General features: G+C 43.6%; 1 protein-coding gene across 1 annotated transcript in view; it reads right to left on the bottom strand.

Moving 5' to 3' along the window:
- Window positions 1-14,354, bottom strand: part of LOC138453179 (cytochrome P450 2K6-like) — a 546,472-nt gene that overhangs the window by 363,259 nt on the left and 168,859 nt on the right. The window lies entirely within an intron of this gene.

Below are 14,354 nucleotides of genomic sequence, written 5' to 3'. Positions count from 1 at the left end.
ACCCAATCAGGAGCTGCCTCTGAGCGGGTCAGCTTACTAGGGGATGGGCAAAAACATAGAATAGGATACGCACCAAATCTATCATTTGTTTAATGCATCAAATGCAAACTTCATATGTCAAAGCAGGCATTGCAATCGTGTCCCTGCTGGTCCAGCACCTGAAGCCCACATCAGAGAAGAAGAGCACTGAATCAAAGTCAATACCCCCTCTGGGTGCGACATTAAAGTGGCAGAAGGGCTCTCTGTGCATCCCTAGGTGAAACCCAGATCATTTCCTAGTAACGTGCCCTACATCTACCTCATCTGCACTAAGAATCATGCTAGCCCTCCTAGACTACTGCTCACACATTCCCTAGCACTAGTGACCAGCTGATAATAGATACCCACTGTAAAGAATCAACGTAGAATCTGCCTCCCGTGGTCCGTGGTCCTCTGAACAGTTATCGGACTTGTCCCTTCCTGTCTATGTTGCTACACGCACCCATGCTATCACAAAGCCTTTCCCCCCTTCGTCTTGCCCTCCTGTCTGTAGCACGTATCGCCCACCCCCCCCCAGTCCCGTCCGCTTATCAACATGCTCCTTTCCCCCCCACACAGACTAAAGTCTGGTTACCTCTGGTGGGGGCACAATAAATTCACTTGGGGACAAGCCTATGCACTCTGCGAATACTACAGTGTGAAAGCTATGTTATATAACTAGCCTTTAACCGTCAGCCCTATTTTGTACCTGCATCTGGAACCCTCCAGTTGGGGCTTTGAAGTGGAATTGGGGCAAAGTGTCACCACTGACGACGCCACCGCCACCACCACCCTCCTCCCCAGAATGCCAAGGAGTCAAAAGTAATCCAGTATTTCCAATCAGATGCACCAACAATAATTTGCACAACCTTTTGTTAATTATAGTCAATGTTACATTATCATTAAACTCGGGACATTATACTATCTCCAGCTCTGCTGTATACATTCATCTCACATTCTCACTATTTAAGAGTGTATGGGTTCCACCTCAGACATTTTCAGTACTTATAAAATGCCTTCACAAGCCCACACATTGATGATACTGTTATAGTCATCAACCTGGTGCAATGTGTCTATGCCTAAACTTTATAGGTACCGGAGCCCCAAAGGCATCCAACCTTACTCACTACTAACTGAAACGCATTATATGCTACTCTTAAAACACCAACCAAACGTCATGCATATCGTATACCTCCACACCTTCCATTTTCCCATACCCTCAAAGCTGTATCACAGTTATCCTCAAAGATAAACTGTTATACAGGCTCTCCTTATGTTGTTCTCTCGTAACTATATCCCATATTATACTAGCATTCTTAAGATTTTGCCTGCATGTATCTTTCGTTCATACCACTGTGTCTCTTTTGTGTGTTGTATCCTTGCTTTCCTTTTGTTCTTTTTTTGGTCTCTCTGTCAATGACATGACTCTATGTTTTCAATTTCATGCTTTCTCGTCTTCTTTCTTTTTATACTTTTGAGCATGGTATGCATAGTGGTCAGCTAATTTGGAATCCCCTGTGGTTTTATGCTCCTTCATATATGATACCATTTTTATAATGCGCCTGTACACAAGTGTTTCTAGGCACAACAAGACTACGGATGGAGGACAGAGGGAAGACAAGACAATGATCTTATCTTACAAGGCCTTGTGACATTCAGAGTGTGCAATTGTGACAACGCGAAGTGCAGAGAGGAAGGGAGAGAGGAAATGCATGGGAAAGGAAGGGAGAAGTGCGATCGGGGCAGGATGGCTCCGAGTAAGTGCAGTATGGGCAGTTCGGCACTGCAAGTGCAAGGAGACTGAGGGGCTGTAGTGTTACAGATCTGCCATGAGGTACAGAGGAGGAGGAGAGGCCAAGCAAGGCATGCACCATTCTCCAGGGTCTGGGCCTCGCCCTTTGCCCTCACTGACAATCAGTTGGTCTCCCTGTACAACAGGGAGACCATAAATGAGCTGCTCAACACAATCCAGGGCGACATAGTGAGCAGGACATTGCACTGTCAGACACATGCTGTCACATCCGCTGCAAGGGAACTGGGTGCATGTTAAGAAAATACAATGCATGATTCGAGTGACACAACATGCACAATCATCGAAAAGACATACACTATGAAATGAAGTCTCATATGCATGCACATGAAGTCCAATGCCCTGATGCCGTGTAAGGCCGCTCCCACACATCAGACACTGGCTAATGGCTGTGCCTCTCCCCATGTAGGTGACTCCGGAAACCTGCAGTTGCCCTGGCTAATGACACACATGAGTGATCTAAAAACAATGCAGGGTATTGCCTACAACCACGGTCACAGCAGGACCCGTGTGTGCATAGAGCATACCTTTTGCCTCCTGAAGGCCCGTTTCCACAGCCTCGACCGTACTGGTGGAGCCTTGATTCACACACCTGAAAAAGTGGGAAAAGTTGTGCTTGTGTGTACCATGCTGCACATTATCTGCCTACAGAGAAATGTTCCGGTGCCCCCTGACGTGGGCATGCCACCCCCAAAGGATGAGGATGCAGTGCCCGTGGCAGAGGCGACTGCACGTATTGTCAGAGACGATGTCAGGGATGGCAGACTGGCTCGCCAGGAATTGATAACCAATTTCTTTTGAAACATTCACATGGCACATGCCATGTACCACTGCATGAGACGCACTAATTAATAAACACGACAACGACACCATCAGGAATGTCCATGCATTGATGAAGTTCAACCGTTTTACTACAAATAACTATCCCCCATATCCCCTCCCCCACCAACACACCCACACACCACTGCCACGCCACCTGTGCTCTGCTCCCTTCCATTACCCTCACAACCCTGGGGGTGGACCCTTGCATGCAATCATGAATTGCCTGTAGGTAGGTGAAGGTAATGTGTGTGGCCAATGGCCTCCATCTCCCATTGCCACCTCGCCATTTCATCCAGCCTCCGGAGGATGGATCAGCTCGGTAAGAGAGGGGCTATGCAGAGGGTCTGGGCTGTAGGCAAACTGGGCCAGCAACTTGTTGGTGTGACTGCTGCACAGTGTCATGGTTACTAATGCACCACAATCCTCCTGGCACAGGGTGCACCAGCAGGGGTATGGTGGTGGTATGCATTGCACTTGGTATAGGGAAGCAACCAATCCGTCACACCGCAGTACTGCTCAGGGGTGCACTTGGTGCCCTGCCCCCTCCCTGACGTGGTAGGCGGCTGATGTGGCACCCCGTCACTTCACCCTGTCCACTACAGCATCTTGTGCTAGGCTGACATTTATGCATGGTCATTTGCTATGTGGTTGTTTTGACTCACCTCCTGCCTCCTGTCACCCACCTCTGCCTATACAACTCCCTCGATGCCCTCAATATCGAGGATGCTGCTGCATTTCTCCTCCCATGCCATCAGGACTAGTGGCTCAATGGTTCTGCCTCCTGATGCCATGGACTCCTGGCGGTTTTGGGAGAGGAGTCCCTGCACCCTCACCCTAAGGTCATTCCACCTCTTACGGAAGTCCTAGGCATCATGGGGATGCTGCCCACCGCAGTTACCTTCTACCTGATAGCAAGCTAAAGGGCAGCCTTGGCATGCCAGTTGTCTTCCTTTGCTTGTTGCCATAACGCTCATTGCAGTGGGCCACTACCCTCATCAGTGAGGACCACCAGTTCTCCTTTACTGAATATGGGCTTGGTCAGCCGGTTCTTGGGCACCTTCCATTGGGTCCTCTCCTGAGACATGTTTGTTGTGTCTTTCGGGTCTAGATGGCTGCAAGAAATGGGCGATTCCGGTTGGATTGAGTTTTTAAAGATGGCCTCCGCCATGCTTCCTGTTCCGGCGATGATGCTTTTTCTGCCAGCGACTACGGCGGTAGCACTATTAGCGCTGATATTTCGGCACAGTTTCTGCCGGGGGCGGTATTAGCGTTACCACCGGAGTGGGGTGCACGTTCACGCCAGGTTGTGCTTCGGCACTAATACTGCTGCACGTGCCAGCAATAATGCCAATTCCTCTCTGTAGTAATTACGCCGCAATTCAGCCAGACTCCTGATGAGCCCCTTTATGTGTTAAACCTATATGGAACTCCAAATGTTCCTTTGTAAATGACAAACTGTTTATCTAGAAAAGGGATTGAGAGCTATGCAAACAAGCAAGCTAATAATTATTTACAAATGTTCCCTGTTGTCCTGAACAGATAACATTAAAAAAAAAATATTGTCAATCTTACTCAGCAGTCTGTCGTGATCCCAGCGAAGCATAGCGCTCAGCTTCGGTTTCCAAAACGTTTTATCGTGTGCATGCGCTGCTGCGCATGGTGCTGAAAAGCAGGTATTTATACCTGGCTAATGTTACTGATTCTCACATGTTTGTAGAATCATTATCCAGGCAGCACGGTCTTTGCCCTAAAATGTTGATATTGTCAGCATGATAAACATCTCCCTCCCTTACTTTTAGTCACGCTCGTGACGTACTTATTTTTTCAAGTACAATTCCCAAGGAAATTTTAAATAAATTATGGTCAATGGACTAACAGGGTGTATATATTGCTATATATCCAGGCAGTGGAGTAACTTTGCTAAAATGTTGGTGGGGACATGACATTTAAATGAACAGGGAACCTGCAAAATGAGTGCGAGAAAATGGTGTGCCACAAAAGTTGGGGGGCGGACAAACACCCTTGCCTCCCCCCCATAAAATATTGCCCATGTACCGGGGTGCGGGGGCTCTTCTTTAGTAGTCAATTTGACTACTTGACTACTAGTAGTATTCTTCTGAAAATTCATATTTGCTCAATTGCAATGTTATTTCTGTGTTGTGTTCTTTTCCGACAGCTTAATTTTGCATCCAAGGAAAATAGGAATTTCGGGAATTGTAGTTTAGAATGAATCATGGGGGACTTTGAAACAATTTCTTGATCTATAAACGCCTTACAAATGTACAATAAATAAATGTGTTCATTGACAGCCGTGTATCCATAACAAGAATGTTCTAAATTGGCCCATTCATTAACACCACGCTAAATTGCACTATGAACTTTTTTGAATTGAGGTTTATGTAGCGCAAACCTAGCCAGAAAGCAAGGGAGCGTTGTACGAATAATTTAGGGTTAACAGAGGTCTGTGGAAGGAGAGGTTGCAGGTTATAGTAGCTCGAATATTTGTTACTGCAGGAGCGGTGTATATATATATATATATATGTCAAAACAAAAAGGGGTGATGGCTGGAAAGTTTAGAATAAATAACCTCTGCCATTGCTCTGGGCAACCCTCCAGACTATCGATCTTTAGCCTGCCAAGCCATTGCAAAAGGGGAACGACCATGCAAATCAGGTGTGGTCCCACTATAAAAGGGGAAGGCAGGGCTTTAAGTGGGGTAAGAAATCGAGGGGGGGCCCTCATTTGGGGGCGTGGCTTGTGGGGGCGTGGCCTAAAACGTACGCAAATCGTAAGGTATGCACACATATATATGCATGTTATATATCTGTGTGCGTACCTTACTATGGTTTCTGTACTTTGCAAGCCATCTTTTCTAAACAGGTACGCACACAGATATATAACATGCATATATATGTATGTGTGCATACCTTACGGTTTGCCTAGTTTTCAGGCCATTTTTTTTTTTTTTTTTTTAAACATTTCGGTTTTATAAAAGATGGCTTTGAAAGTACACAATTCAAGCCATCTTTTATAAAGCTTTGACTACGGACAAAATTGTCCGTTGGCAAAGCTTTATAAAAGATGGCTTGAATTGTGTACTTTTCAAGCCATCTTTCATAAACCTCGAAAAATGTCAAGAATCCCCAGGTTCGCCGAGGGTTAAAGACGCCTCGGCGACCTGGGGAAACAAAGGGACAGTAACTGCCTCTGGTGACCCCTCGCGCGAGAGGTAACCAGAGGCAGTTACTATGACTTACAGAAGTGGCAGCCAGGCACAGCATCGCTGTGGTTGGCTGCCACTTCTGTCAGATCGCCTGACTTCATGGCAGGCGCATCTCCCGTCGCGGCGGGATAATGCATCCCGCCAATGTTGCGTGCAGTGGGACGGGGGCCCCGGCAAGGCCCCGGCTCAGTCCCACTTTTTGGAGACTGCCGGGGTCCGGCCCCAGCAGGCCCGGCCCACTTAAAGCCCTGGGGGAAGTCCACCCCAAACGTCTTGGTCACATCCCTTCTGCCCAAATCCACAAGCAACCCCAGACATGTTTCGGCTCCATTGAGCGTCATCAGTGAGATGTAGCTTGGTTCTCTAGATCCAGCAGGCTCGAGACCCACATCTGAGCATACCAGTCCGACTTGGGGTGACTAAAGAAAAACAAAAGAGGTGATGGCTGCAAGGTTTAGAAAAAATATACTGAGGATTAGCAGAACTTTAGTGATTTTAAAGTGTATTTGCTAAAACTGTAATTTCCCTGTGAACACCAGCCTTGCTCACTCACTTCTACATTTTAGGAAAGAACTCAAGATCCTCTTCTTCAAGTAATGGCTCCTCCTTAACTAGGTTCACACCTTCTCCATTCTGCTCCTAACCTCAGACTGAGCGATCTGCTTTGCCATTTTCTCCGCTGGTCGTTTGTAAATCCCTTGGTCTCAAATTCCCTGCCCTTCCTCTCTCCTGTTAGTTCACCACTGCCTCGTATTGATCCCTTGCAATCTGCTTCCCTTGATGTGTATGTGTCCCCTATGACTTGTAAAGCACACCATTGCTTCCCAAAGATGCATAACACCCAAATAATATTAGTAAAAAAGATCATGAGATTGCATACATTTTCTATGTGATGGCACACAAAGACATTTCACGTATTCCTGATTATTAATTTGAAGGAATAGTACGTGTTGATAAAGCAGCACGAATTGAGATGCCCATTGATGTCACACAGGCTTAGGACAGCCAATTTATAATATACAGAGCCCTTCCTTTATTATTTTCTGGCTATCGCCTGCTATTCGAACTTAAGTAAAAAATGTGTTGGCCTCCCAAAAGGATCTGGTCATTGCAGATTTTGCATTGTTTTGTCTGATGCTTCATTTCTTCTCTATCATTCTACCAACAAGAAGGTTGCTGCATGGGCACTTGGACATGTAAACTACATAATCAGATAGAGACCATTCAACTTTTCACTTGAACATTTTCACCTAAATATAAATGCAGCTCTCAGTCTTCATAGTTTTATTGCACATACTTAAATTTAAGCATACATTGCGAGTTTCCTTTTGTGAGGAGGGTTACAGTCACTTTTGTAGATCCAACAGTGGAAATCACATCTGTTCATACAATCATATTTCAAATGTTTGCTTGGTATTCATGTGCTATCTGTGGAGCATTTAAAAACAAAAGATAATTTCGTGCACTATCGATAATAGCCCAGTATTTCCTTAGCATGAATTTGACTTTTTGTATAAGGGGTCCAAGCAGGAGTGCACGTGATTCTGTAAGGATTCTATTTCCTTTTAGAGGATACGAGTAAGCTAGGTCACAACTGTTGCTCAACGCTTAAGGAGGCAATACCCAGTAATGTTCCTGGGTAACCTTGCAGGATAAATTTGAGTTTCATTCTCGTAGCTTCTTGGTCAAAGTCATTGGGCCTCATTACGAGGTGGGTGGTATCCCAGCAGGAGTGTTGCTAGTTCTGGAAAAGATCTGGGGCTACGCTAATGTCAGGACTGTCCAGACCCGGGGCTAGCTAGCCTTTTGGTTGTATCCCCTGAGCTTCTATCCGGGGCTACAACCAAAAGACCAGAGGCTATAGCCCCATAGCTCCCCCATAACGCCCTTGTATCCCAGTGGTAGATCTGCTGGAATGCCGCCCAACTGAATTAGCGTTACCGCCACTTGGTCCGGCAGAATTACCGCTGAATTACAAGTAGTGGTATAAGTGCCCATTATTGTTTTTTTGTTTGTTTGTTTGTACTTAATCCATTGTCCATTGTACTTAATAGGGCTTTTTGGCGGAATTTCCACTGTGGTAATCCCGCCAATTCTGCTGATTTTTTGGCGGTGAGTGGATTTACCTCCCAGCATTTTGCAAAATGCTGGGAGGTAAATCCTCCACCCCAGGCCCGACCTCATAATTTGGCATAGTGGTAAAGTTGGCGGTAACAGATTTAACGCCATTTTTACCATGTAACGCCATTCTTTGAGGCCCAATGTGTTTAGCGTTAAGCTTTCAATTTCAGAAAAGTTTGAGTATTTTTATTGTCTGTGGATGATTAGATTTGTAATTCTGTAAAGTGCTTCTACTCGTTTGGTCTATCACTTTAATGTAAAACAACCCGTGGTTTAAGAAAAACGTAATAGTTGCTTTGCTAATAGTCATGGCAACTTTGATAAGTTAGATTATGTGGAATGCCTCTATACAGCACCATGACCCTGGTTTCTGCTAGTATTCTGCTTGTGCTCCATAAGTGTTTTTACTACTGTGTGTTGTGTTGAATACTGCGGAGGCCTCACAGAATCCCTGCTTAAAGTGTCCTCCCAAGAAGCCAGGGGAAGGTAGTCGCTACCTGATTGTAACCCTGTGGGTGGTATTAGCCGGGTGGATCACCTGGGAGGAGAAGGCTAAGGAAATAGTGTTAATCCATTAAGAGAGATGCAGTATTCATCTTCATTGGAGGGTGAGCGTTCCATAATGCCAGAATACCTAATGGCTTGTTGTCAGAGTAAGGCTTCCTTTCCCATACTTTTGGACAACATGAGAAGGGTATATGTAAGGATCAGAGGCTTAATACCATTGCTTCTGATAATTGTGATTCCCCCCTTTGGTTTGAGCTACAGAATCTAGTACCAACCATTAATTCTTCAATACTTCAAGTCCCATAATGTTCTAGGTACTGGGATGAGGAAGAGGGGCTTTATAGGCACAGAACTGCAGTGTGCAGTCTAGTGTTTCTAATGGCCCACACCGGAGTTGGACTTTTAAATATTTAGAGCCACTTCAGGTGCAGGCCATTAAAAGCAGTAGAAGTAGTAGCCAGGAGCAGTGGGAGCAGCAGAGGCATAGAAAAGATGCAGGGGCCGCTGCCTTGTTTTCAATGGATTGCGGTGCTGAGAGAGTCATAGGAGTCGGAGACCTGAGGTGCAGAGGTCACACATTGGGAAGCAGTGCTTTGACAGGCTGTCTGGTGGGAGATCGAAGCCCTCCTTATCCTGTGCCCTTCTCTGGTGGCTGGCGAGCACCGGAGTGTGTGAGGAGCAAGACAGGCTCCGTTCTCAAAAGGTGCGGGGGAGTGCAACCAGAGCAGTAAGAAGCTTGGGACCCGACAGAAAAAGCAGAAGTGGCAGTAGCAGCAGGTCAAGCAGGCGTGCAGGGAGAGACTGGTTAGTTGGCCTTCGTTAAGTGACCTTGGGGCACTCCGCAGTAGACCGCTGGTTGCTTGCAAGTATTTTGAATACCAAACTAATGAAAGAAAGCATTGTTGGCGTGGTAGTCATATTGAGAGAAAATGAGAGGAGGATGTTTGCAGCCATCATTGCCAAAGTAAAGAGAGGGCAATATTAAACCATGATAGTAATCATCATTGCCAAATTGAAGAGAGTACAATAAGTGAACAAGATTATAATCATAATTTCCAAAGTAAAGAGGAGGCATTATTTAAGCAAAAAACAACAACAAGCTTTGCCTAAACCAAATACAGGCAATTATAAATAAAAGGGGAAAGAGCTTTCCTAAAGAGGGAAACATGAATAAGAGACATTGCTAGCAGTTGACTAATGTGATAGTAGGAACCCAAAAGGTGGCAGGAGCGAAGCACTCCTTGTAGAAAGCATCAAGGGGGAGAGGAATATAACCTGCATTGCATGTCGCAAACAAATCAGTGGAACAAACACCATCAATGGGTGTTGTATTCTTATGGGAGAAGTTGTGAATCTTAATGTTGTTGAAAGCCAAAGTCTTTTCTAACATGTGAAGCAAGCCTTACAGCACTGTGCTTGTAGTAGTGGTAGGAGTTTTATCCTGGCAGGTGAGTATTCCAGGAAAGTAGCCCTGGCAGGTTAGTGACCCAGGAAGGAGACATTGAAGTACTGCATTGTGGTGGAGATAACGTGACAAGCCCACTAATGTGTTTATGCTGAACTGTGGTAAAACCATCCTGACAAAATATTGATGTTTACAAAGAAGAAATGTGAAAGTAGTTGTCTTTTTCAAAGAGAAGTTATATTGAACTGAACATGTGAAGACAGACTTTTTGGTTTATCAATCAAGAGTTGTGGAAACTTTGACAGTTATTCTGAAGAGTGATGAACCTTGTTTAACAATGATATAATCCAAGGGCCAAGTGAAAAACACATGGAATGAAGGAACTTTGTGTTTGAAGCAGAACTTGGCCGTTGAAAGGAACTTTATTGACTGGACATTTGATTTTGAAAATCCTGCATTAATCCTTGGATCCCACACTTGTTTACAAGGATACTTGGTTATAATGTTTGAATATAACTGTTATCTTGTTGAGTTTGAACAGCCATATAATACCTATAAGATTTTATTGTATGCATAAGTGTGAGGGACAGACCTTTTGATGTTAGAGTTTCCCTTTAGTCTTAAGATCCTCGTTAGGTTAGGGAAAGCAAGGTGTTTATAGCACCCTTATAATTCAATAAAATGGCTACTTGTGGAATAACTATCCAGTTATCCACCTCACATTTCTGACCCCTCACAGTGTGCTTAAACTACTACATAGCGATGTTTGCAAGATAAGAAGCACATTTGAGTCCCACTGGGGTACCTTAAATCTGCCTGTAAGATGATTTATTATATATAGAAAAAACATGTGTTAATGCAAACAATATCAATAATGTTAGAAATTCATAGATAACCTTATATAATGTTGGTCTTGTATAATGCATTTTAGTAAGAACTGTCCTTACTGGTTGCAGCTTGATGGAAAATGTTGGTAAAGAGGCTTAATTCAAATTAACATATTTACGTTACTTCTGTAGATGATCAATGTTGACAAGCAAATGGATACTGAGTGTTTTCTAAAAGTGATAATCTATTCAATCAATTTTTCAAAACATAATCAATGTAAAATCCCATGAGTTCCAGCAACATTTTAGGTTACAATCTGTCTTTCAGCTGGATTAATGAGACATGTATGAATTTTTGGAAGACTGTGAAAGATTGTCATTGTTAGGCAGAATTATATGCAGTACCCTTTGGGAACACCACACACAATTAAGACTACAGTGATAGTACAAATTCACCTTTGGTAAAAGCCTGTACTACACAGTAAAGTGGTAGCGATGGGTGAGCAGCCAGACTTATCTCAAGAGCAAGTGAGCAGTATCAAATAGTTACACAAAGGACAGCAATTACTATGATTCAAACAAACACTGACTCAAGGATTCTTAGTAAAAGATTATACATTTATTTACACATCAGTTTTATGTCATCTCACTAAAGTAAAGCAGTTTTAAAAATCACTCTTAATACACCACACCAATCCCAATAAGTTCCAGACAGATTAAGCTCACAAAATGAAGTGGGAGCAAAATGGCTCTTCAGAATTTTAAAAGGGAGGGGAAGACAAAGTTAAACAGAAATTGAACCACACCAACAGGTAAGTACTCAGGGCAATTGAGCAAGAGGAACTACAGTGATAGAATCAGGGAAAAAAAGGCTTAGGGCCAAAGTCTTTTGCTCAAGATCACACGGTTCAGGGTAGTCAAAATATTGTGCAACATTTGTACCATTTTATTAGCTGTGCAAAAGACTATTGCTGAGTCTAGGTTTAAATAAACATGTCAATTTCTTACTTGGTCATATTTTAAATGTGGAACGTTGCTTGAAGTTTTCCATTAACTAGCACATACAAAATGTCTTTGGTAAACATTTATCTGTTGGTTTGCAGGGTTTCCTTGGAATAAGTTTTCCAGTATAGTACGTTTATTGGCGATCTTTATTTTCATTATACCCTTCCAATGTTAATTTTATCCCTTGCCTTGTCTTTTTTCTTACAAACAACTTGCACCTTGTGGAGCATAGCAAGTAAAATGTTGTCTTAATTAACTAAAGACTGATGCTGTCCTTTTCTGTGATGGTCACGATTGTTCTAAAATATGAGTCTGTTGATACTCCTGATGAAGACTCCTCATTGGAGAATTGTGCACCAAATTGCTTGCCTGACGTTTGGGAAAGTCATCCAGGAATGTGTAAATTCAACCATAACAATAACTGTTTATGTTTCTTAGATCATTTGTTTTTGATTTCATGGGTTCAACTGTGTAACCTTTGATGTGTTGGTCAAGTTCTTGGAGTTTTAAAATCTTCCATAGCACATATGTTAGCATTTATTTTGCAATCACGTTGTCCAATTCTTGAAATCGATAGAAGGAGCAAGTCTAGTGAACATTTATTAATTGCCATCTGCTGTTTGTTAAGAAGTGCTTGTTGTCTCTACAAAGGGAGGGTTTTAAGATGATGTGTAAACCATGCAGAATCCTTTTGTTTTTCTGATATTGGTTTTCTTCTTTCTTTTCAGATAGCGCACAAACACCATCTCTTTTTCCTTTTCATTCGGCCTTCTGTTCCTCCGTCCTTTAGTGTCCCCCAGGGCTCTGCTTTGTTTCCTATTCTTTTTAATGTATATATGCAACGACTGGTTGGTCTCATTCACTCCCATGACTTCCAGTGCTACTCATGCAGATGCCACACAGGTTCTAGTCTAGTCAAATCTTCTCCATACAGACACGTCATCTAAGTTTAGGAGTTGCCTAGAGGCTGTGGGGCGGTGGATGGGTTCCAACTGGCTTAGATTCAATGGGGACAAGATAGAGGTTCTCGTGGCTGGCCCTCCATGTGCCGCTACCCTATGGACCCCTTCCTTCTGGCCTCTTTTGCTGGGACCCTTTCTTCCTCCGGTGACGGTTGTTAGGGATTATTGAGTGAAGCACTCTTCCGAACTGTCTATGGAATACCAAATTGGTGCCATTTGCCAGGGAGGACATCTACATTTGAAGATACTTCAGAAAGTTTCCCTTCTAGACCCTTTCATGTACCGGTGGTAGCCTTACTGGTAATGAGCCTCCTTGATTACTGTAATTTGATGCATTTGGCCCAGCCTTTGTATCTCATCAAGCGGCTTCATCGACTTTGAAATGTGACTGCCCGAGTGGCTACTGGTTCCCCTTACTGCACGCATACCACACCTATCCTACAGAATTTCCATTTGCTTTCAGTGATAAAGCGCATCGAGTTTAAATCACTGTTTCGTCCATCATGCTGTACATGGATTAAGAGCAGAATACCTTCGGGCTAAATTCCAGCATTAGGTTCGTACTTCTCAGGATGGCTTCCTTCTTGGGATTCCACGCTACAAGCCGGTTTGAACTGCGGCCCGCCGTGCCTTCTTATTGGTAGCGGTCACTAAGCTGTGGGACTCATTGCCACGAGATGTCAGAATCATAGGGAACCACCTCATGTTAAGGCGTGCCATAAAAACGCCCTTATTTTAGCAGTCTGGTGGCACTGTCTCCTCTGATGGGATCATTAGAGCCAAGATGCCTCGGGCGAATGCGTGCTCTATACATTTTATAACATAACACATTGTTATGGAATATAGAGACAGGTTTCTCTTTTTTGACTTGGATACTGAAATTCTTTGAAGGACTTTATGTTCCTTAAATAAAGCATCGTTCTTCTTTAAAAATCCTAAGAGCTTCTTAGTGTTATTTGCAGTGGAGACTAATGTTTCACTTCTTTATATGACGTTCAAACTATATAAAATATACTTTCTTTTCAAACCAAATTAGTGAAACACATTAATAAGTTTACAGTTGCACAAATAGATTTTGCATTAGAATACATTCAAGTGGCCCACTGAAGGGAATGCTGGAAATACTCAGCTGCTGCACTGTTGGAAACAGGAGGTCTATTAAATGGATAGGGTACTGCTAGCAAAGCATAGGATGAATGAGCTTCATTACTCGATGAAATTCATACAAGTGAAAGTTTGGAAAAGATGAGGCCCTTGAAGCGTAAGAAAATGGACTGAAGTGCATAAGGTACATTGAGTCAAAACAAAGGTGGGATGTCCTGAACATCAAATTGTTTTTGCATTATATATGTTTCAATGCCCAACCTATGAGGGAAGGTCTCTGCACCAACTTACTTAAGGAGTGTGGCTTGACTAGTAAATGATTTGGACAGTGCCAGATAGTAGACACAGCGGGATGATATAGGCACATTCATTGTGGCGAATGGCCAACTCTTAATGCTAAGGAAGTACATATACTTACTACATAAGAGCCCACGTGTCCAATGTGGGTCAATTAACAGGGTGGAAACTTTACTCGTCTGGCATTCACAAGGGCTGATCATATCAGCACAGGGTTTAATGTGATCCCACATTGGACAACCCCCCTCCCCCA

This window comes from Ambystoma mexicanum, chromosome 4p (assembly GCF_040938575.1).
Source record: "Ambystoma mexicanum isolate Mex_15411 chromosome 4p, UKY_AmexF1_1, whole genome shotgun sequence".
In the NCBI taxonomy this organism is placed as follows: Eukaryota; Metazoa; Chordata; class Amphibia; order Caudata; family Ambystomatidae; genus Ambystoma; species Ambystoma mexicanum.
The sequence above is the reverse complement of the archived record's forward strand: the minus strand, read 5'-3'. Positions and strand labels throughout refer to the sequence as shown.